This window comes from Mauremys reevesii, linkage group 5, assembly GCF_016161935.1.
Source record: "Mauremys reevesii isolate NIE-2019 linkage group 5, ASM1616193v1, whole genome shotgun sequence".
NCBI classification, from domain to species: Eukaryota; Metazoa; Chordata; order Testudines; family Geoemydidae; genus Mauremys; species Mauremys reevesii.
The window spans coordinates 46,151,280-46,176,750 of record NC_052627.1 but is presented as its reverse complement, the minus strand read 5'-3'; the positions used below and the strand labels follow the sequence as shown (position 1 = coordinate 46,176,750).

The 25,471-nt window shown below is 39.2% G+C and overlaps 1 long non-coding RNA gene across 1 annotated transcript in view; it reads right to left on the bottom strand.

The window, feature by feature from the left end:
• Positions 1-20,607, bottom strand: part of LOC120405550 — a 40,658-nt gene extending 20,051 nt beyond the window's left edge. Inside the window, exons 1-2 of the long non-coding RNA XR_005598663.1 lie at positions 20,527-20,607; positions 6,782-6,913 (exon numbers count right to left, since the gene is read on the bottom strand). This is a non-coding gene — a long non-coding RNA (uncharacterized LOC120405550). The remainder of the gene's footprint in view (positions 1-6,781; positions 6,914-20,526) is intronic.
• Positions 20,608-25,471: the final 4,864 nt, after the last annotated feature.

The window sequence follows — 25,471 nt, the reverse complement described above, 5'->3', positions numbered from 1 at the left end:
GACCAATCCTGGAAAGTTTGATCCTAAAGGATTTTTTATTGTAAGAGATGAGTGAAATAAATGGAGAGGCTTACAATGGAAGGTGAGCTACAAGATTCGCTCACACCTTAATTTCACATAATTGTGTTATGGAAATAAAGCTAGTTTACTTTGCAAAATAACTACATTGTTTTCTTCTATAAGACTTGGCTTGGAATTGGGCTCAGGGGCCCAGAGGATTAATTAACAGCCTTTTATTTTTTAGGAGAAAAAAATTGAAAAGGGAAAAAATCCTATAAGATATTGGGAAACCAAGGTGATTTGTGCACTAGTAATAAGGGGAAAATAAAGGTGTACGTTAGTGCCAATCCATCTCGCAGTAATGTCATTTGCTTTATGTAGAGTGGCTGGGAGGAGAACATCTTTCATTAGAAAGAAAATCTACACCAGAGTTAAGAACTAAAGTCCGAACTGACTTATATCCCACGCAGTCTCACCTAAGGATTCATACTTGTATTTTAATAAACAAGACCATCATTGTTTTCACTCACTTATCCGCCTCAACACTTTCTATATTACATATACTTTGAGTCTGCCAACACTGAACATCACTACTTGGATTCTAAGTGGGCCTGGCCCAGAGACACATGGTTGGAGGGGGGAGCCAGGAACTTTTCCCAACTCTTGTGCAGCTGTGCGTGGACCATGCTTTGAGCTGGTCAGGAATTTTCTGACAGGGTTTTTTCCAATCAGAAAAATGTCAGTTCATCGAAACTGAGAAGTTTCACAGAAATATTATGGTTCCAGCAAACTTCCACCCAAAAACAGACAAAGGTCTGATGAAACCTTAACTGGTTTCTTGCCAGTTTGCTTTGTGGGCTGCTGGGGAGCCAAGAGAGTCCTGCCATACAGAATGTTTTGGAGTCGGGGAGCCCAGACTTTCAGGGGTCATGGCGCCTGGGTAGTCCTACCCAGCAGTCTGCTTCAAAGACAGGGACCTCAGGATTTCCAGGGTTCAGAGCAGCCTCACTATGTGGACTGGCTCATAGCCAGAACCTGGTATTCCTGGAAGCCCCAGGAGGAGACAGGTTCTCAGAGCTTCTAGGCTCCACAGTGCAGGAGTCCCAGGCTTCAAGGGACCACCTGGGCTGCTCTTGACTCAGGGAGACTCCCTGGGCTACTCCTGGAGCAACCCAGGGAATAAGTCCTTGGTAGTTGTGACAGTTCAAAGAGACTCCAGGAATTGGGGCAACCTGCTGCTCTAATTTGTTTCTTATATATTTTCTCTTTTTTAAAAAAATCCCCAGAATTTCCTTTCCATGGGAAATTATGACATTTTAAAATTTTGTTCTAAATTTTGTGCAAAATGCCAGAATGTTTTACGTAACAGAAAAATTGCATTTTGACCAGCTCTACTTATTATAGCAATCCCTGCACTCTATACAGCACATACACTGTTTGCTGCTTGGAGCTGGATGATGAAAAGGGTGTAGAGAATGAGAAGGAGGAGGCAAGATTATGTTTTCCCTTGCCCTGCCTGCGTGCACCTGGGCAATCCTCATGGCTTGTGCAAAATGAATTCCTGCCTGCACTGTGAGCAGTACCAAGAGAGACTGACCATCTGTCTGAAGCAGTGTCTACAGTGCTCCTTGAGTTGCAGCAGCTCTATACCACTCCTTAGTCAGAGGTTGAAACCAATATGTCAAAATTTAGCACTTATAGAGAGCATATTCATTCATTCTGTGGTGTTATTATGAGAAGGCTACTCTGAAGAAGATTTGGCAATTTGCTCTAAAGATGCTGAGGATTCCAGTCAACTGCACAGTGAAGCGGAAGCAGTAGTTATCATATAAGCAATGCTGTGCAATTTAACCCACATGATTTTTCCTAGGGAACATCATTTCAAGTTGAAGTTGATAAGCAAACTGCAGCTTCGAAATTTTCAGGAATATTCAAAGTGGATCAGACATTTGCAAAAGTTTTTGATGGAATGTTCAGAGTCACACACAAAAATATATATGGAAATCACTGCTGTTTTGTGAGCTAAGGCTGATTTTAATTTCTTTTGCATTTTTACTTCAATATTTTATATATTTCTACAGTATCTACAGTGTCTGTCTTACTGATGGGACCCAGTATTAATAATTGTTGAAAACCCACCTTAGCTTTATATTTTTACCTGTAATAAAAGATGAGACAGGAGAAGTTTTTTTTAATTCTAATTTTATTTGCTGTTCATCTTTATTTTAGTTATATGACAATTATATTATCAAACAGAGATGTGCTCAAACATTAATTACAAAAAAATTAAATAGAAACCAGATTAAAAATGTCCTGCCCATAGGTGAAATTATTATACTTGTAGAGGCAGCATGGTCAAAGGACTGGGAGTCAGGAAAGCTGGATTTTACTCTTTGCTGTAATATAGTCTTGTGGTGGTAGGGGAGAATAGAAAGAGGAAGAGAAAGTATTCTTCCCACCAAAAATGATTTTTCTTCCTAGAAGTGGTGTCCCACCGACTTCCATGGGGCTGCACATGCTTAGCACCTCAGAAAAAAGTGCTACTTCACCTAAATTCAGATTTCAATTACTAACATAAATACTCAAGTTTGCAAATGTTGGACAAAAGCTTTAACAAAGTTATAATATGATGTATTCACCTGTCAGCACCATAGCCAGTCATCTGTGTTTGCCTAATATGCAAGTGTAGCCACTAAGGGTCTGTCTACACAGCAAAGAAAAACCCATGGCTGGTCCATGCTAGCTAGAGTGACCAGCTGTCCCATTTTTAAAGAGACAGTCCCATTTTTAGGGACTTCTTCTTATATAGGCATCTATTACCTCCCACCCCCGTCCCGTTTTTTCACAGTTGCTATTTGGTTGCCCTAATGCTAGCTGACTCTGGCTCACGGAGCTCAAGCTGCCAGGTTGTTTCATTGCTGTATAGACGTCTAGGCTCAGGCTGGAGCTTGGGTTCAAGGACCCTGCAAGGTGGGTGGCAATTATAGCCCAGGCTCCAGCCCCATAGCAGATGTCTACATAGCAATGGAACAGCCCCGCAGCCCAAGACCTGCAAGCCCGAGTCGGTTGGCATGGGCCAGCTACAGGTTTTTCTTTGCTGTAAGTCTCTCGCTCTAGTAGTGTATGTCTCCAGTAGATTATCAAGATACCCGATAGGACTGTGCCTAGTATAAAGGCCACAGAATTTTTATTATATATAATGGCTTTTATATTATGCAGAGATTTGTGCTGCCAAGAGCGGTGTGCGCTCATTTTGTGTGTATTAAAGTGCACTGTATTTGTCGCTGACCAACAGATGAACAGTAATGAAATATACAAGAATATATGTATAGAGTGAAGTCCTGGCCCCAGTGAAATCCGTGGGAATTTTGCCATTGACTGTAAATGGGGCCAGGATTTCAACCATGCTCTTTTGATGACCAAAGTCATAAAAGATATTTTATGAATGTCTAGCTTCATGGTATTGTCTCTTTTCCTTCTGAGTTTGAACAAGTTCTTTATCAATATTATTTTTATTGTGTGTATATATAATGTCATAGCTGTGTAAGTCATTCTACAGACAGTAAAAACGTGATCTCTTACTGCCCTAATGCACCTCCCCTTAGAGAGAATGGGAAAATGTCAAGGAGAGTTGGACTGAGCTCTAAGAGAAAAAAGAAGTGACCTAACTGAGGGAGTGATGTCATGAAGGAAGGAGGAGAGATGGTCTCACTAATAAGAGTTTGGCTCAGTTATCTAACACACATCACATTCGTTCCTTTTTTATATTACATGAGTAATTTGAGGGAAGGTTATTCCTGGAGAGATTGTGGGAAGCTATATTAGCACCTGGAAGGGATTTTCAAACTGGGATAATATATCTCATAAGTCTTCTCTTGTCTACACTGTATAATTTTAGTTACCTGCTTCTCTAGGTATATTTATCCCCATCTTATTCCTTGTATCACCTTCTCTATAGTTTCTATAGCTTTCATGAAGGGGAAAAACTGCATACAATATTCTTGTTCTGGTTGCACCAAGTCTTTCTAAAGCAGCCTTTTTATCTCAGAAATTTTACATATGATCCTCTTCTATAGGGCCACATCCAAAGCCTATTGAAGCCTACTGAAAGATTCTCATTGACTTCAATGTGCTTTGAGTCAGGCCAACAGTGTTTACACCAGAGACTAGCATTTGCTTTTCACATAGTAGCCTTAAACTCCTCTTTGGAGGCCCAGTTCAGACATTCTGTTCTTAAATCCAATTTACCCCATTTATTGACTAGTGCTAATTCCCTAGTCAGTTTCCTCTGGAGACCAATTAAGGAAATTGACAAACTGGAAAGGGTTTAGAAAAAGCCTCAAGAATGACCCTAGGTCTGGAAACCTACTTTACAGTAAAGAACTTCAATCTATTAATCTTAACAAATAAAAAGTTTAGAGGTGACTTGCTCATGGCCTATAAGTACTTATATGGGGAAGAGATTTCTAATGACAGAGGTCTCTAATTGAGGAAACAAAGACATAAGATCTAATGGCTTGAAGTTAGACCAATTCAGACCTAAGACTGTGGAGGACACCTTTTACCATGCACTTCAACAGCAATGCACCATTTTTCTTCTTTTTAATATTATTTTTTTCTTAATTCATGTATGTTAATCAAGCTACACAGATGTTTATATTTATTAACTTTAATGAATTCACACACTATTTTAACCTATAGATTTTGTGGCTGTCTCATAAAAGTCTGACTCTGCCTGCATTACAGTTCCTTCTCTGCGAGCCACCCCACAGAGCCCAACCTTATACCGCCTCCATCCCCGCCACTGACTTCAGTGGAGCTACTCTCAAAGTAAAGCACTATTCCATGTAAGAAAGGGGGAAGAATAAACTCCCTATGTACAAGTTAAACTAAACTTTGGCCTGTGGTCTCCTCTCCCACATAACATTCTCTTTCTTCATTTTTCCTTTACATTTAAAATTATGCAAAAATTAGTTTAATATTTTTCAGCCATTTTGGAGTCCTCACTTGCATGTTCTTTTTTCTTGTTTTTTTGTAGTGGTCTCGTATTTCCTAGTCTCTCTGTATTTCTCGAACTCTTTCATATTTCTTTTAACTCCCCTAGGTAGTATTGCATTTTGCTTTGTATTCCCTCCCTTGCTTTATGTCTGCATCCTTTGTCTGTTAGGTTCCATCTATTCCTTTCAAACTATTCATGAATATTTTTTTCTAAAGTGCAATGAATAATGTAAATGACTTTGCTGCTGCCTAATAGAAAGAACTCTATCCCTTTAGGTCTAGTTCTTCTCTGCTTAACTTGCCCCCCTGCAGTGAGTGGTGTCTTTTGATCGACTTTCAGCAGTCTTTACTTTCCCTTCTTTAGAAACTGAATTTAATTGACTACAGTATTTTATTAAAACAGCTCTTGACTTCATAGCTCTAGTATGAAACTATAGTGTCTAGCAATCACGTGGTTTGTGTTTTCTCATGGAAATTGCTTACATAATTTAGAGCAAGAGAAAAGAAACATTAATACAGATACAGAAATAATCCTTATACGATCTAGCATTTCCTTTTTTCAAATAATGTAGCTTTAGCCAAGTAAAATATACAGAGCAGCAAATGTAGTGTTATACTTTAAATAAAATAAACAAAATTGCAGTTCATCTACTGTACTATACATCTACTATGATTGCCTTATTTGAAAGTGGTAGCTCACCTGATTGCATCTATACTTTGACACATTATACTAACAATATTCTGCACTGCTCTAGTCTCTTTCATCCAAGCATCTCAAAGTGCTTTAAAAACTTCAATGGAAAGTAGGAACTGCCTTCAAGAATTGCTATTTTATTAATTAATGAACTAAGGCAACCAGATGGTAAAGTGACTTGCCCAACACCGTACATCAAGTAAGTAGCAGAGCCAAGAATAGAATGAAGAATATTTAAGTCTAACCCCAGGTGCTTTCCTTATATTAATCCTTCTACTCTGTTTTTGACAAGATCTCCATAATGTTTTCACACACATTCTTGGACCTCTATTTGGGCCATTTGATTTACGACCCACTTCTGTCCCTTCTCCTTAATCCCTCACCCATCATACCTCCTCATGTTCTTCTCTTGTCAACTATCTGTTGGTTCATAAAAATATTCAAGTGTTTTATTTACATGTAGGTCACAATTTTCCAATTAAGGCACCTAAAGTTGAGAATGATGGATACTTAGAAACACTTTGAGTGCCTAAATATGGATTTAAGTGCTGAGACTGAGGCACCCATATTTGAAAATGTTGACCTTGATACAATTTGAAAGATTTTATTAAAGAAGAAGAAATGAAAAGACTATTATTCCTCACTTCAAAAAGAAACAATAGATCTCTAAAGTTACTGGTAGGTGAACACATTGTAATGATATTTGAGTCAATGCATCACAATGCAATTTGTTCAAGAAGCTTTGTGTTTGTTTGTATTTTAATGAAACCTGTTCCTGTATGCTCTGTAGCATTTTAATTCCATTTTGAAGTGAGTCACTGTGAGCTCTGTGATTTTACGTTGTACAAAGGAATGTGTGCAATTTCATTCTTTTATAGTTCTGTTGTGCTGCAGCACGCAACTGGGGCATATTTGTGAGCACACAGCATATCACATATAGCCTCGAACATTAATTACAGAATGAAATTATTTGCAAGAAATGGGAATTTTAGTATTGAACCATGATCATCCTCAGCATTAAGAGAAGCCCTCACAGACTTGGCTCATTGTGTTTGGTATATCACACACAGGAATGAATGCAGAACTCACCTGTCCATGCAGGGTTATACATTTCAGGAATCAATATTTGATTATCATCTCAGTTGAATCTTAACTTTCCATCTAAAAATCCATGTGGGACAAGCTTCATTTATGTCTTTAATGGGAAGATTTTCTGAAAGCCTGTATAATAAATGAAAGTAAAAGAGATGTCTTACATATACAGGTAGGATTCCAAGGAAAGACAAATAAGCTAAAGGAAAATGAAACTGCCATCTTACAGACAAATACATCAGACAAGTCAAAAGCTTCTTGGTTCAGCAAAAGCTTTTGGCAACATCATTTAACACATTTCAAAAACATTATAGAAAAAATGTTTTAGTGTACGTTGTAGAAGCTGCTGAATAGTGATATATTAGATCTTGTTTGATTGATTTCTGTTAACATTAAGGGCATATTGGGTTGCAAAGGGAAAACTAGAATAAGTGCTAAAATAATTTATACAGTCTGTATATTGCAAGTAGTTTTATTCATTGTAGGAATAAATCTACTACTCTGTCTGAAACTATCAATTAAAATGGTGCCCATTATTCATGAAAATAAATATATAGTGTGTTATTCATGACAGGAGAATGTATCATGTATAAGTGGTCAATAAATCATTTTAGGGGTAGAAGTAATATGGGAAACGATGGCACTTAAGCTTTCAATTTTCATTAAAATTATAACTGCAGCAAGCTGTTCACCAGAGACTCAGTCTCCGCTGCACAAGCCCCCAGTCAGTCTACTCAAAAGCCAGGCTGAAGTCTCTTTCTGTTCAATGTTTTCTCAGAAATAGAAGTCACACCTTGAACCCTCCCTTTCTAATCCCTGTACTTCTTGAGTTCTAAGCCTGGAGCAGACACAGAAAAGGAGAGAATGCAGGGGGACTTTCCATTACACCACCCCATCTCCCCTGGTTTAGTTTTGGAACATTTATAACTGTGTGTTAGTGTTCACGGAGGCACTAAGTAGAGAGAGAAATAGTGGAGGCAGCCACTGTGCAAAGTGAGTAACCCACAAAACTTTGCTTTGTTACTTAACCTCAGTTTGAAGATAGGAGCTCAAGCTGAAATATGAACAATGCCAACTTATATTCAATATCAATGTGTTATCACGCTGCTGTCCCCTGCTGACCCTAAAGTCAAGGCCTCTCTCTCCCAGCATGAACTTCCATCCCTTAAGGGACTGGAAAGTAAAGAACTGTAACCACTCTCAGGTTTTCAAGAGACTTTGATGCTACTGGGTTGGTGATCTTTGTTCGTGCTTCTCCTTTCAAGTATTTGTTCTCTCAACATTAATGGTCAACTCCAAATTCTAGATGCATTTCAATCAGATACTGTTCATTAAAGAAGTCAGAGAAGAAACACATGAAGCCAAAATAAAAAAGTTGCATTGCCCTTATGGGAGAGAACTGCAGATTTGACATTTATCTATAACAAAAGATAAGCAAAGATGAAATGTTTCTCTAGTATGTCACCAACAACCTAATCCCTCAATGGTTAAGCTAGCCCACCTAACCTCCTAGTACCCTCTACATGCTACTCTGATCTTTAGAAACCTCTGGGCCCTTTGCTTCATGATTACCAAGGGAGCATAAAGCCCACTTGATTTACCAGCTGAGGATTCCTCCAACATCAGGTAATATCAGCTAACCTGACTCTACATCACCTCCGTAATGTACTGGGTAATGGCATGAAAGGATTCCATGTTTGTAAAACAAAACAATCTCTTGTGATCCTCCTTCCAAGTTACATGCAGGTTGCTACATTATGCTCCAGCTATCCCCAGTTGCCAAAACAGTCCCATAAGTAGCGGGGAACAAATAGACCATCTCTGAATCCTCTCTAAGTTGTGTCAGGAGCTGAACTATCCCTGTCCATTGGAGAGGTGTAAGTGTGCCACAAAGAAATCTTTTTCCTACCATCAAATGCTGCACTAAGCAATGCTCAGCCTGACTTGGGAATTACCCCAATAATTGAAGACAGAAGGAGAAAGGGGAAACAAACATTTTGTAGATCTTAAAGTGAAGTGAAGGACCCTATTTGGTTCCCATTCAGTCAGTTAGTTTCATCAGTGTTCTCAATGGGGTCAGCGTTGGGCCCTGAATGTTTTGTTTAAAATGTTTGTGGTGTGGGGTATTTTTTGCAGTTTGCTTCTTGGCCAGCTAATATGATCTAATTATTTATTCAAACAGAGTTTAATTTTTTCTTGCTCTTCTAAATCTTTTTCTTCATGTTTAATTTCTCTGTTGCAATTAATTGCTCCCTAGATTTCCATTTTTGGAGGGGGCTTTTTTTTGTTTGTTTGTTTGTTTTTGTATTATTATTTTTATTTTTTAAGAGAAGGCTTTCTTGTTTGGTGTATTTTTACCTCTTACAGCTACAGTTAAAGTGCTGATGATAAGGAGAATGTTAGCAGGTTTTTACATGATGGTTTGGCAACCGAGCACCACAGAACACCCCACTGCAGTTTACATATCTTGAAAGTTATGTTGTTTTTATTTACAATAAACTCCTAATACATCATCATAAACCTGCTCTATACTGAACGGGTAAATTCTCACTCGGCGAAAAGAGCTTGTTGCAAGAAATTAGACTACCACTTATAGTAATACACATTTGATCTCTCTGATATTGGTTCAGCTGCTACAGAGGTAGATAAAGCTTTAGGGAAATTTGATTTGTGAAGGCTGTATCTAGCTCACACCTGCCTCCTGACCAACAATATGGACTTCTGTAGCATTGATATCACCCATCATTCCCAAGAAGTTTCAAAACACTGGGCCAGACTAGCCCCTCCCATGGGGAAACCTGCAAAAAGAGGTAAGGTGGAACAGGTCTCTCTGAAGAGTTTCTTCCCAATCATTCTGTCTGGGAAGTATTTGCCCCCACCACACAGAATGTGCCTCCACAAATCTGGAGCATCCTCCAGGACCAGATGAGTTTCCCTATTGTGTCAGGTGAGCAGTGCCACCCAAGAGAGTTTAAAAATTCTGACTTCCTGAATCTCTGCCTTTTTCACCAATGACAAACATACATATTTGGATAAACAAGGTTGTAACTTTATTTATGAATCCTCAGTTATGGGTTTTTTTTCCATTTTTTTTTAAATTCCTCCCTCTCTCCTCATCCCTTGCCTAACATCCTTTATAAAGTGTCCTGCCTTGTACTCATCTTAGATTGTGAGCTTCTACAGGATGGTACTGTGTTTTTCCTACCTATGTAAATCCCCAGGCACAGCTATTTCATAAGAATAATGTGACAAAGATAAAGGAACTCCAGCACATAAAAGGTTACTTGTTGAACTGGATGATATGAATACCTGCTGAAATGTAAAATTGAATTAATCCCAGTCATTCTTGGGCTCCTTTTGTACTCACTTGCTCTCTGTTAACAGTCAAGCAAGCAATCGTTACTTGCCTGAGTGCTAGTCAAAATGAATTTTAACTCACGAAAGCTTGGTATTCATGTCAGGAGGCTGGATTTTATATGGGACAGTCAACTACTTGATAGTAGGTACCAGGTTTGCTAAAACTCCTTGTGAGAGCCCTGGTACAGGGGCCATTAAAACATGCCAAACCAGGATTGTGTCCATCACAAGGAATGCACGTGCATAAACGCTTCATTTGTGTGAAATCAAGGAGAAAAAATTAAATATGCACTCTGCATCCATCCAATAAGTCTTACTGTTGTTTAAAAGTGACCTGCAAAATACTTTGTTGGACTTGCGCCTTTTTTTATTTTTTACTTCTTTATGATGTACAAAGACGACCTGAAACTGATCTGGAATTCGCAGCAACCTGGTAGACACAGAACCCAGGATTAGGACTAAATACCATTGTATGTGACGAAAACTGCTAACATGAGTGAAAGGCTCATGGTGAAAGAAAATAAAAAGCAGTAGGAGAATAAGACCCCAAGACAGAATAGGATCATTTCCACATATACTTCCCTATAAGAATACAACATATCATTCTAGAGTGCTGGCTCTGAACAAGACTGTATACTATAGTGATATTATAGAATTTTGGGCTACTACTATTGAACAAATATTTAGCTCCCTAATTCTTGCACATTGTTCACTCCTGTTAGGCACCTACAGTTACCTGGGGTTCTTACTCTCCCCATACACTACCTCCCTTTGAGAGGCGGAGCTGAGAACCCACTCCTCTCCTCAGCATTTCCCAATTGACTAGCTTAGGCAGCTCCTCACTCAGAATCCTAGCTTTTATTAATTCAATTCTTAGGTGTCTAACACTCCCCATTATATGAGCATCTAACTCATGGCTGTGGGTTCTACCATGAGCTAAAGTCTAAGTCCCCTTTATGGATCTAGCCTGAACTGCCAAAGTCACTTTTGAAATGGGACTTTCTACAGAAGCAGGGTCCACCCAGGCAGTTAGTGTCCAGCAGGCCAGTGAGAGGTAGAGTTACTCCCAGCTTCCTGTATACTGTCTGTCTGTGTGACACTGCTGCCATACACAACAAGTTCTCTAGTGTGTTTTTATCTAGCGGGATAGCTCAAGTGTGCACTAAATGTTTATATAAAGAAGCTCTAAGCCATCCAAGTCACTTAGGCCTTGCAAAACGGAGTAAAATTATGACTAAATACCTTTAAAAATCTAGGCCTTAGGCTCCAACTACTCAAGAAAAAAAAATTAATAACCACATAGAATCATAGAATCATAGAATCATAGAATCATAGAATTCAAGATCAGAAGGGACCATTATGATCATCTAGTCTGACCTCCTGCAAGATGCAGGCCACATAAGCCGATCACCACCACTCCAAAGTGAACCCTGCCCCATGCTTGAGAGAGGGCGAAAACCTCCAGGGCCATAGCCAATCTTCCCTGGAGAAAATTCCTCCCGACCCCCAAATATGGCGTCAGCTGAACCCCCCGATGCGGCGCAAGACTCTCCAGCCAAACCCTCTGAAAAGGTTACATCATACCAGGCACATAATTGACCTATTGACTAAGCCCGTTATCCTATCATACCATCCTCCATAAACTTTATCTAGCTTATCTAAAAAGTCGGAGGTCCTTCGCCCCACTGTTTTCCTCGGTAGACTTGTTCCAGTATTGCACTCTGATGGTTAGAAACCTTCGTTAATTTCAAGCCTGAATTTCCTGACTGACAGTTTATATCCGTTCGTCCCTCGTGTCCACATTACACTGAGCTGAAATAATTCTTCTTCCTTCCTGGTTATTTATCCCTCTGATATATTTAAAGAGTGTAATCATATCTCCTCTCATCCTTCTTTTGTTTAGGAAAACAAACCAAGCTCTCTCAGTCTCCTTTTCATACGAAAGGCCTCCATCCCCTCCGGATCATCTAGTGGCCCTTTTTTGTACCTGTTCTAGTTTGAATTAATGAGGTCTCACCAGCGCCTATATAAACGGACTAGCACCTCCTTATCCCTACTAGAAATACCTCTCGCTAATGCAACCAAAGACCGAGCTTTTTTTTTTTTTTTATCATCATGCATACTCTCATATCTCACTATTGAATTTCATCCTGTTACTAATACTCCAGTTTACAAGGTCATCCAAATCTCCCTGGAATATATCCCCTCCTCCTCGAATGAACCCCCCCCCCTTGGTGTCATCCAAACTTTATCAGCCCTTCCTCTCCTCTTGGTTCCCAGGTCAGCAATAAATAGATTGAATAAAAATCGACCCAAAACGAGCCTTGAGGAACTCCACTGGTAACCCCCTCCAACCACAGTTCCCTTCAATACTACCTCTGCAGTCCTCTCCTTTAACCAGCTCCTTATCCCTCCTTTTTTTTTTTTTTCTCCATCTCTTTTCTTTTTTTATTTAGTAATTCTTCATGGTACGCAACATCAAACTGAAAATTAGATAATATATGATATATGAGATTTTCCTTTCTTCTAAAAAAAAAAAAACTCTCTCTCTCTCAAGATTGGTTTGGTGGGTCGATCTTTACTACCTTTCCATCTGTAATAATCCAATCCATCCATCCATCCATCCATCGCCATTCTCTCTTCTCTCTTTTTTTTTTTTTTTTTTTTTTGCACACTACAGAGATGTTAGCTAACATTTCCCCTTCTTGAATATAGGAACTACATTAGCTAATCTCCAGTCAGTCGGTACAATCCCCACATCATAGCAACTTCCAACAAGAGTGCAGTTGTACCAGCATTAGCAGTGGTGTAAATACTAGTATAGATAAGTCTCAAGTGTTTTTTGCCACCGTGCCATGGAAAATACCTGAGCCCTGTCTACATTAGCACGTTACTGGTGGTGCAGCTTTCAGTTTCTGGCTGTTACTGCAGTAAGGGTACAATCTTCTCTAGTGAAGATGTACTCAGCACACACAGCAAGCTTGAATGGTCAGACTTGGGGTGAGGGAACTGGGGGAGAAAACATCCCCTCCCCAAACCACCCCATACCCAATCTGAATACTTAGGACTACAGCAACCCTCCACAGGAAATAATTGCAGTAGGTTAGTGTAGCAGATGATCCTCCACACTGAGGCCTTCCATTACCATGGAGGAAAGAGCAAGATTTGGCTATTATTGGTGTGTTCCTGTGAGGTACTGATCATCTTCAACTCCCAATGTCCCCAATGGGGGTTAAAGATGCTCAGTACCTCATAGAAAATGTTTGCAGGGTCAAGCCCTTGGTTTACACTAAACCAAATTCCACCTTTTAATGAAACATTTATTCCCAAGCAATCACAGATGTGATTTTCAAACCTGAGATTTTCCAAATATAGATGAGTTACTGTAATCACATACCACTAAAGCCATGACAAAATGCTGCTTTCCTAGCGATGAAGTAAAAGCCTACAAGCAGAAAAAGGTTTTCCACTGTCCAAGAATGATTCACACTCGCACCAATGCTCCCTAGACTCAGACAAACTCTGAGGCATCCTGTGTGGTCTGTATTCATGACTATCAAAAGAAAATTAAACATTTTAGATACCCAATCAAACCTTCCTTCAAGGAAGTAAATTGCTACACTGAGAACTTCATTTCTCTTTAACAAGGATAACCTGATGAAGGCTGTTATCAAGACTCAAGACAAATTGGCAAGCAGGCTGCAGCCATATACTGTATAAGCTATGTTCTTTTATATTAATTAGTAAAACTGGAATAGCTTGTAAACTTTAATGCTAGTTAAAAGAAGTCTCTCAGGGGTAGGGATAAGGAGAAGAAAAGTCATGCTTTCTCTACATAAAAATACAATAGATGGAAAAACAAATGTAAGACTGCCTGGGGAATTGAGAGCACATTTGTTGGGGAAAAGAATTTGATAAAGATAGAAAACATGGTGGGCTTTTCTCCAAATTCCCTCACTGATAAATGAATACTAATGCTTAACACTGTCTAATGAAGACCAGTTTACCATGCAATAAAGTCATCAATGATGAGCAGAAAATGGAGCATTTGTAAATACAATGAAACACAGAATGATAAAGCACATCTAATTTATGCAAAGATGTGCTTGCAGCAGTACGATAAATAATATCCGCATAATCAATTACCAGAAGAAAGACGGATTGAATAAATTGTTTTCTGGCAATTTATGGAAAACAAGCCTAGCACAAAAAGGACAATTTGACTTTAGTTTTAGTGCTCAGACAATCTTGTTAAAAGACTAAAGATATTAATGATTCAATGGCACAATATTTATAACTGTCTGTTTTCATTAGTGATGGCACAAACTTCCTACTTTTAATTTGAGAAGCAGGGAATACAATGTAATGCTGGGAACATAAAATGTTTGCTACTCACTGTAGCTAGGGCATGCTATTTAGGTTTTAAAAATACCAAGAATTGCTATAAGGATTTGAATTAACTGCAGATTCATGCATGCATTTATGGTCTGATCCTTCACTCATTGAAGTTAGTGGTAAAGTTTCCATTGATTTAAATAGCTCAGGATCAAACCCTTGAGGAAATTCATGAACCTAATGCGTTAGGCAAAACATGGCAAACTGTTCTTTTTTGACCCTTTTCACTGTTCTGTTATTTGATTGGATGGCTATTCTTCCCCACGGCTTACAGCATCAGTATGCTAGAATGAAAAGGTAGGAAGTGGCTAGATAACCAGCTTACAATTAAATATTTTGTATGACCTTCCAGGCTATGCAGGATATTTTGAAGTCAACTTTATTTTAATATGTTTTATTACAAAATGTTTCAAGGATGCCTTGAGCCTTACTTGTTCTGAGGTTAAATGAAATACTATGCTCTTCCTTGTTATCAATCCAACATCATTGGAATCAGTTACGCTTTATTTAACTACTGAACAGACACAGCACAAGTTCCAGCAAGCCAAGCTTCTCCCGTGATTACATGTCACAATCCTAACTTTTACAAGGTTAGAGACTACAGGTTAGAGGAAGGGTGGGAAGCAGCATGGCCCAGTGGATAGGGCACTGGACTGTGATTCAGAAGACCTGGGATGAAATCTGGCCTTACTGAGATCAAACAGGAGTTTTGCTATTGACTGTAATGAGAGTCAGGATTTCACTCCTGGATTCTACACCTGGCTTTTTTACTGGCCTGCTGGTAACTTTGGACAAGTCACGACCTCTCTTCATCTCAGAGTACATCTACGCAGTAGGAGCTAGGAGTGTGATTCCCAACTCACTAAACAATCACGCTAGCTCTCATCTGACCCAGCACACGGAAAATATCCACACAGCCATGGCAGCATGGCCAGCTTCAGCAGCAGCCCAGGCGAGCTGCTCTGAGTACATGCCCATGGGGTTCAGGTGGGTTTGTACTCAGAGCAGTCAGCCCATGTTGTTGCTGCCACTGCCTGTGTTACTGTGGCTACACTAATACTTTTAGTATGCTAGCTCAGAGGAGAGCTCACACAAATGTGTCTAATGTGCTGTGGAATCATGTCCCTAGCTCCTACTGAGAGATGTAGCCTTAGTTTCAATAAAAACTATATCTATAAAAAAGGGATAACAATACTTTTTTTTTAAATGAGCTTTGAGATTTATAGCACTTTAATCTATGTAAGAGCTAGATATTAATTATTATTTCAGTCTCCATGACCATTCATTGTTTGGCCTCTAGCAAAGTCCAGTAACTAATAAAATTCCTGATCCTGAAGTCCATCTGCAGACTAAATCCCCATTTTGTCAACAGAACCGTAGAACTGACCAACAAAGTGCCAGTTTGAATAATGGTCCTATTTATAGGTATTGCGGTGCACAGGCACAGCACTGAAATAACAAAGACTCATGTCACAAAGACCACACTGAACAGCTATTGGATAGTAATTTTGGCCACGACTGATCTGGGCTATAGTAGAATCCATCGTCCAAGAATGAATAGCTGTGTTATTTTTGATTCCCTGCTATACAATCTGTGTTATGATATAGTTAGGTGTCACTTATATTTTCAAATCTAAACCATACTTTGAATGACTAATTTTCTAGAGCTACATACATTTTTCAGACCAGGGTTTGGCCAGGTATTTTCACCTGAGCATGTAACCACATCACACTTTTAGCATGTCCCTAGTGAGGTTTGATTAAATTGTTGGACATCTTACATGCGTCAATGTAGAGAAAACCTTGATTACCCACATCCCGATTAATTGAAAGAGTTGGTTGTCCAAAGGTCTAATATTTCCCCCAAGTTTTGACATCAGCACATAACTCTTTATGCACTAGTCTGGTTTCACTGCTTAAGTGCATACAGAGTTATATACTGAGGCCTTTTTGCCTGATTCAGGACATTAAAACTTCACTGCACAAAGATTTATATGCTTAAGTCTGGCCATCACATAAAGATGTATGAACTGAAATCCTGGAGAGCAGCTGCTACTATCTCATACTGAGCCAAGCAGCTGTGAGGAAGCCAGCTATCCATCTATAAACCGAGGGAGTCTAAGGTTCCAAGTGAAGAGTTTAAAGCTGTCTGAGTCAGCTCTACCATTATCAAAACCCCTAGTTTTCTGGAAGTTTCTAGTGTGACCTGAGACCTTTGGCTAACTCGGCTTCAACTGTAGCCAGTTTTCTTCAGTTTTGAACCAATATGATCTAACTGCCATTCTTGAAATGTGTGGAAATGGAGGTGAAAGTGGGTAGGTCTTGGAAGTTAATTACAAACAGGAAATGTCCATGAATCTAAATATACTACCCTTATGCCAGACACTCAACAGTCAAACCTCAAAACCTTTGGAGCTTCCCCATCTCTGATGAAAACTTGTGACTAAAAAGAGCTAGTAATAAACTGTAAGCATTCAAATTCCAATGAGTGGCATGAAATAAAAACTACCATATTCATTATCTTATGAAACTACATACTGAGATAAAGCTCAGTTTAGCACAAGAAAGGCTAAATGTAGGGCTTGTTTCTGCACCATTAAAATAAATGAGAGTTTTGCCCTTGACTTCAGTGGAAACAGTGCCTCATCTTTCTTGTGTAAACAGACATAGCTCCATCCACATCAGTGGAGCAACACCAATTAGCACCAGCTAAAGCGCTGACCCTTAGTGAATAGGTAGCAAGATTTCTAGCAATAGTATTATATTTCTCAATTGGAGAAGAATTGGACAGTTGAGGTGAAAGCTCTGTGCATCAAGATTAGGTTATATTACCAGTAGAGCAAAAGCTGCACGGTAAGGTTTGTAGACGGAAGATACCTCATAAAGCACTATATGTTCACAAAGAAATAAATCAAAATGTGTGTTTGCTCTGGCCATTTTTAAAGATCTTAGAATTCTAAGTGCAACATAGAACTTAGGGGCTCCTGTTGTTTCAGGATAATCTCTACATCAACCCATTTCTTAAATCACAAATTTGTACATTTGAGACTATAAGACTCTCTGCTCGGAGATGTTATACAAGACACTATAGATTTTTGTTCTAATAACTGAATGGATATAGTTAACAAAAGGTTACACTTTCAGTGATCATGAACGTTTCAAGCCTTTATTCTAGTATTCACCACAGTAAATGATTAAAGGCAGTCAAAACAGAAAATACCTGATAAATAGATGTTGGTCCAGCACCTGAATATTCAGCATTGCTGAGGGTATTCACACTTCATATTATTTATTGTTGTAAACTAAATCATGCTCCCTAGATGGGCACAACAAGAATCATCCATGCATATATCTCCCCTGAGGTAGAAAAGGAGGATCAGCCATCTCCATGGCACCATCCCCCACTTCCCAGTCTGGCCAAATGGAGTCCTGCATTGGGCTGAGGACCTGTGAATGAGGAGGGGGCAGGATCATAGGAGAAGTATAGGCCAGGGAAAATGCACTTTGACCTCATCAGGCATCCTGGGAATTGGTTCAGAAGTGAATACAGCTTGAGGCTTTAACAACTTCTGTTACAGTATTGACTTCTGAGCAGAAACCTCCTGTGCTGTGGAATCACCTTTTAAGGGGGACCTTTTGCAGCTAGCAGGATAAAGTCCTTGCAGCAAGGGGCCACCCTAGCCATGCTTCTGAGTGCTGATGGAGCAATTCAGGGATCTGGATGCTACCTCTATGTGGATAAAGCTCCAGAAGACAAACAGATTTCATTGGATCCATAGGGTTTAAACCTACTATTTGGTCTGTGGGAGGGTCAGAAACAAAATCTTTCTACCTTAATGGGGAAATCTATAAAAACAAAAACAAACAAAACCAAACCACATACAAGAGAACCTTGTAAGTTTTCATTCCTCCCACCCCAATCGTTTTCCAAAGAGTTTTTCCTGTGAAAGTGACCCAAAGTGACCCAAAGTGTTTGGAAGCAGATTATACTTACAGGTAGGGGGTCTAATGTGGTCCAGTACTGGGCTAGTTTCATTAAAGGGGAAATGGGAAGAACAAGCTGACTATTAACCAAAGTGTTTGACCATTAAATAAATGTTGACAGATGCCTCCAATAGCTATGGACAAGGAGGAACTAGAAAACTTTGTAGTGAATTTAAACCATACACAACTCTGTCAAGCTCATAGCAAATTCCATTAAGACTATAGTATTTGGATGTCAGGGTATGAAGGATGGAAAAAGTGCTAAAACTTCAATTTTATTAAACTGTAAAAGAATGTATTGCTTTTTTTCTAGACTCCATCCTATTCCTCTTGAACAGTCTACCATACAATTATTTAGGAGGAAGAAAATAGTGAAGAAGGAAAAAGGATATTTTGTGAAGATGGATAAGAAGGCTTTAAAATTTGAGCACATTTATAACACGAAGGTGATGTGGAAGGCTAACAGAATCCTTAAAATGTAAGGAACATTAATGTTGAAAGAAAATAATAGGAGACTGAAATTTCTTATGTAGTATTCAGATATCCTGGTGATGGGTATTCTACTTGTTTAAGTATCTCTTTAATAAAGAAACATAGGGCCCAATTGCTCACAGTGTCATGGTCTCTTTTACAGCAAGCACTCTGGCACTGAGAAGGAGCTCTAAAGCCGCAGATCTGGCCATGTGGGAATGCCTCTAATGTAAGGGGATTCCAGAGCTAGCGCACAACCAGTGTGATGGTTCCCTGTGCATATAGCACACTGGATGTGGCCAGGACACTACTGTGCTCTGGCTATTTTCACTTGCTAAAATGGCCCCTTGTGTGATAGGCAGCACAGTGTAACAGAGTAGCTGTGAAGCTACTATTACTTATGACAGGAGCTTGTCAGCCCCCAAACTGAGCCCAGAATACAGGAGGTGGTAAAGGTAGCAGTAAGCCATGAAATCACTTTCATCCCTCAATTCCTATACTAAGAATAGTTCAAGCACCACAAAATATGATACTTGGACACTGGCATATATATTGCTGAGAAGATTAATAAAGTATTTTAATTTCTGTCCTTTGCATAGAAGAGACACACATTTAGGAGGTATATGCTAGTTGTCATAGTTCAAAGACCACCAGAAAAAGCACTTATTGCAAAATATATAGAAAAGGAGCAGCTCCTGTTCAAACTGTTACAACAGGAACAGAGGAATTCTCTCTCTTTTTATAGGAGATAACAAATACGACAACATATACTTCTCTAATACTGTATATTTAATTAAGTGTTCATACAGTAAGTTAAATGTTGATAACAGAGTAAAGCATATGGATATTGCATGTCCAAAGCAGACTAAGTTTTCCAAGAGGATAAAGATCAATTCTTCACATGCGTAAACCTGGAAAAATGTCTGCATTATTTTTAGGAATACATTTAGTGTCACTGTTCAGATTTATATTTCTGCCTGACTGAATGCACAAGTTAAATCAAAGGAGGTTGTAAAGGGAGGTTAAGGAACCCGGAAAAGGTAAAACAATTACACAGATAAGACAGCCCCTCAGGTACCCACTTAAAAGAAGTTAGGACAACAATTTGTACCATCCAAATAGGAGTTTTTTTAAGTTTCCCAAAACTAGGGCTGAGATCAAAAGACCCTCAGAGGTTAAAAAGATGCCTTCCTCTCCCCTGGTATAAAAGGAAGGGAGAAGTGGTCAGCTTAGCTGGAAGCTGACAGAGGGACACAGTCAATTGAGCCGAGAGGCTGTAGCAAGCTAACTAGCTATAACTTGGTGCCAAGAAAGGACAGGGCACACCAAGCCATGTCTACTTAAGTGCTTGAGGGGAATGCCAAGTAAGACAGTTACAGATGCATATAGTTATTTTTAAACCTAATTCTCTCAGCTCTGGGCAAATAAATCATACTTTGTTCTATAGAAACTGCTTTTGTCATATAACTCTTCCACAGACTTCCAGTGTAACCCAGAGACCCAGTTGGAAGAGTGGTGGGATTGCAGTATCTTACCCCAAAAGAAGTTAAAGCATAAGCCTGCAACTTGGAAGTGGTGCATTCTGAGGACTGGAAAAGCATCTCAGAAGGGGAAGCTTGCCCAGGGACCATGACAACCTGCAAAACATTTTCTCTTCAGTACAAGTGTATGGAAAAGGTAATAGAATCGATAGGAAAATTAAGACAGAGTAAAGGATAGAGATAGGTCTACACTTCAAAAACAGATTGAGAATATCAACTGATTTTTACCTTACACATTTTGTCCCCAGCCTCTTACTTCAGGGATTCACTACAGGGGTTAGTTCCTCTCCTCTCCTCTGTAGTTCCTCTTCCAGGCACACCCTGTCCCAATAACTCCACCCCTCATCTTGTCCTCTGACAGGACTTCATAGAACCAGGTGTAAGACAGTCCTCTTTGATTGGCTTCAATGACCACAGCTGTTCTGACACAGGGGAACTGGACCCAACTCTGCTTGCAGGGTCAGCTACCCTGAGACAGTACCTTTTTTGTTGTTGGGGGGGGGGATTAAGCCATGAAAACATATTAGGATTTTCATTGAAAAACTAAACTTGAAAACCAAAGATTTATTTTGGGAGAGGAAGATTCTGCCCCAGGTTTTCATTTTTTTTAAATGAAACCACACCAAAACTGATGATGAAAAACAAACAAACAAAAAGTTCCATGATAATTACTTGTAGTTCAAAAGGCATTTTCAATTAAAAAGAATTTCAATGATTTTTTTCAGCCAGTTTTTCTAATTTTATTAGAATTATATACATCCTAATAAAGATTACTTCTACATGGTGCATGCCCACAGTGAAACAAAATATATTTCTTGCTAGCTAGCTAAACATAAATACACAGATACATTGGCTCAAATTCTCCCCTGCATTCATGCTGCGGTGTGCCATGCTACCAATCCAAATTTGTCTTAAACCAAGTGTATCCTGTGCTGGGACTAAAACACCTCAGAAAAGATAAATCCTGAAATGACTAAGCACCAGCATAATTATTCCTATGCCCAAACCATCACAGTGTTAAAGTTTGAATTTAGAATTGAATTATTTTCCTTATTAGGATCTAAAACTGCAGAGAAGTTTCTGGGTTTAAATCTTTGATTCATGCAATATGCCTTTTTATTTTAAAAAGAAAAAATCTTCAGGAATCTAACATTCAGGAATGTAAAGGACGGTCCTGATCCCCAAAAGCTCCAAACTAGTGAGAGTAAACAACAGTGATTTCAATGGGATTATTCACTTACTTCAAGTTAAACACATGCTTAGGTTCCTTGCTGGACCAGGGCCTAAGAGCAGTGACAATAACTAAGCATATTGTCTGGTTTCAGAGTAGCAGCCGTGTTAGTCTGTATTCGCAAAAAGAACAGGAGTACTTGTGGCACCTTAGAGACTAACAGATTTATTTGAGCATAAGCTTTTGTGGGCTACAGCCCACTTCATTAGATGCATGCAGTGGAAAATACAGTAGGAAGATATATATATACACACAGAGAACATGAAACAATGGGTGTTACCATGCACGCTCTAAGGAGAGTGATCAGTTAAGGTGAGCTATTACCAGCAGGAGAGGAAAAAACTTTTTGTAGTGGTAATCAAAATGGTCCATTTGCAGCAGTTGACAAGAAGTTGTGAGGAACAGTGTGTGTGGGATTGATAATCATATGGAAATAGTTTTACTTTGTGTAATGACCCACACACTCCCAGTCTTCATTCAAGCCTAATTTAATGGTGTCCATATTGCATATTGTGTAGTGCAAGCAAGCCCTATGCAAGCTTGCCTACACAACCTCTGTCAGTATATTCCATTTTTGACATATAGGTAAAATATCCCTGCTAATCTAATTTGCATATTTTGCTCAGTAGAGGTTTTGTGGAGGTGTTTCTGATTTGGTCAAATGTCCACTCATTGTAAAATACATAAGGAAAAGAGTAAACATATTCGTATCTGTAACTCATGTCTCTGGAGTAAAAGGTTAATTCATTAACACACAGTACCATCCACGTCCTGCAATTTGAATATTGTTAAAAAAGTGGATATTTTAAATTAAATGGAAAAGACAAGGGTTAGTCTAGAAACTAACAAGATATGGCAATTTTACAGAAATAGTTTTGAAAACATAAAATTGCTGGCACTAGAAAGCAGGAATGTTTTCCATCAGAAAGGATTTCATAATATAAGCTGAATTCTAAAGGGATGCTGCAGTTTTGTGCCTACTGGATTAGCATTTTAAGTACAGCCTTTAAGGAATTTCCAATGTCCTTACACCAGGGAATGATGCTATTAGCAATTCAGTTTTTGCCAAATCTTAACAATTTTCATTACTTTATAACTTAGAAAAGCATACCAGTTATACAATCTCAGTATCCGGTGACCAAGTGTGGTTTTATCAGTAAAATAAACTTGACCTCATGAAATTTCACCTGCTGCTTGGCTGACTTGCATTTACATGTAATCAAGCTCGGGACATTTTGCTTGTATATGGAATAACAGTTACATATTTACTGAAGAATCACTACCGTAAGAAAAAAAAACAGGAATACTTGTGGCACCTTAAAGACTAACAAATTTATTTTAGCATGAGCTTTCGTGAGCTAAAGCTCACTTCTTCGGATGCATAGAATGGAACACACAGACAGGAGATATTTATACATACAGAGAACATGAAAAGGTGGAAGTATGCATACCAACAGGCAGAGTCTAATCAATTGAGATGAGCTATCGTTAGCAGGAGGAAAAAAAACTTTTTGAAGTGATAATTAAGATGGCCCATAGAGAGTCTCACTATTCCTCAACAAGACAAAGAAGTCAAAGAACACATTGGTGCAGCCTGCACTCCACAGATCCACACAGGAAGGTTCACTAGCTACCTCCAAGTGCACTATCTCCTTATTCTCATGACTTCACAGCAGCCTTTTCATTGGCATGGGGATTCATGCAGGGAAGGGGTAAAGAATGAGTGGAGGGTGGGGCAAAAGGCAGTTACGGGGCCAGAGGACACAAACTTCTTCCCCCATTCCCTCCTCAGGATCCCACAACTATTTCCAAGGAACGGTAACACAGCCTGAAATTGTTTTACCTTTCCCATGGAAAGCCCTTCCCCTCTGTAATGATGCTTTCCCCCCATTAAAGGACAATCCATGCAGCAGCCAAGACAAAGGTAACAGAGCAAAACCTGAGCCTTTTCAAAACAAGATGTGAACATGCTGAGTATTCTATTTCCTTCCCTCTGAACAGCTGCCATTGTCTTTTCTTGCAGCATTCACACAAACAATGGAGTGTGCTCTCAATAATACTTTCACAAAGCAAATGCTAGTGGGACACAGACACTGTTGAAGTCAATTAGTTGAGGTATGCAAACAACTGTTAAGAGAAAATGTGTTAGAATATTCACACAGCTCCAGTGCAAACTGCCTAAGAACAAGTCATTTCTTCTCTTTTCCACCTGTTGTCTCCTGTCTTACACTTAGATTGTAAAATCTTTGGGGAAGGGACTGTCTTTTTTTGTGCTTTGTTTGCATGGCAACTAGCACAGTAGGGTCCATGAGCTAAGGTGATACAAATAAATAATATGTCTTATTACTGTAAGTATACACATTTTGGGCAATATACCAATACTAGAAGTCTAAATAATAAGATGAGTGAACTAGAGGGCCTTGTATTAAATGAGGATATTGATATAATAGATGTCACAGAAAGTTGGTGGAATGAGGATATTCCCTGGTATTATTGTGTCCCATTGTACAAAATATATTGGAAGGACAGAACAGATCATGCTGGTGGGGGAGTGGCACTATATGTGAAAGAAAACGTAGAATTAAATGAAGTAAAAATATCAAATGACCCAAATTGTACCATAGAATCTCTATGGATAGTAATTCCATGCTCAAATAATAACATAGCTGTAGGGATATATTACTGACCACCTGACCAGGATGGTGAAAGTGACTGTGAAATGCTCAGGAAGATTAGAGAGGCTATTAAAATAAAAAACTCAATAATAATGGAGAATTTCAACTATCCCCATATTGACTGGGTACATATCACCTCAGGATGGGATGCAGAGATAAAGTTTTGTGACACCTTAAATGACTGTGACGGGTTCGGACACAGAGACCCTCTTGGAACTGTCACCTAATGTGCTGAGACTACCTCTTGAGCCCATTTTATCTGCCAGTTTGGGCCTTCAGAACCCTGCCTTGTTGAGCCAGACACACAAGCCTGCTGCAACACAGACCAGGGTCTGAACCACACCCTCAAAGCTGCAGACTTAACTGAAAACAGCTTAAGAAGTGCTCCTGTCTCCAGCACACAGACACCCAGCTCCCAATGGGATCCAACCCCCAAATAAATCTGTTTTACTCCGTATAAAGTTTATATAGGGTAAATTCAGAAATTGTCTGCCCTCTATAACACTGATGGAGAGAGATGCACAGCTGTTTGTTCCCCCCAGGTATTACTTACTTACTCTGGGTTAATTAATAAACAAAAGTGATTTTATTAAGTATAAAAAGTAGGATTTAAGTGGTTTAAACCGACAGAACAAGGTAAGTTACTAAGTAAAATAAATCAAAACACACAAAGCTAACTTAATACACTAAGGATCTAGTTACAAATACTAACATCTCACCCTAGATGTTATCTCAGGTACAATTCTTTTCAGACCAAGGTTGTAGTTTATGGCCTGGGTCCTGCAATCGCCCCCGTAGTTACTGTCCTTTGTTCCAGTTTCTTTCAGGCATCTCTTTGGGGTGGAGAGGCCATCTCTTGAGCCATCTGAAGACAAAAATTGAGAGACTTCTAGGGCCTTTTATATTCTCTCTCTTCTGGGTGGAAACCCCTTTGGGCTACTACTATTGAACAACAAGATGGGGTTTATAGCCAACAGGGCAAGTCACATGTCCATGAATGATTCAGCTTTTTGCAAGCCGATGCCATTGTTCA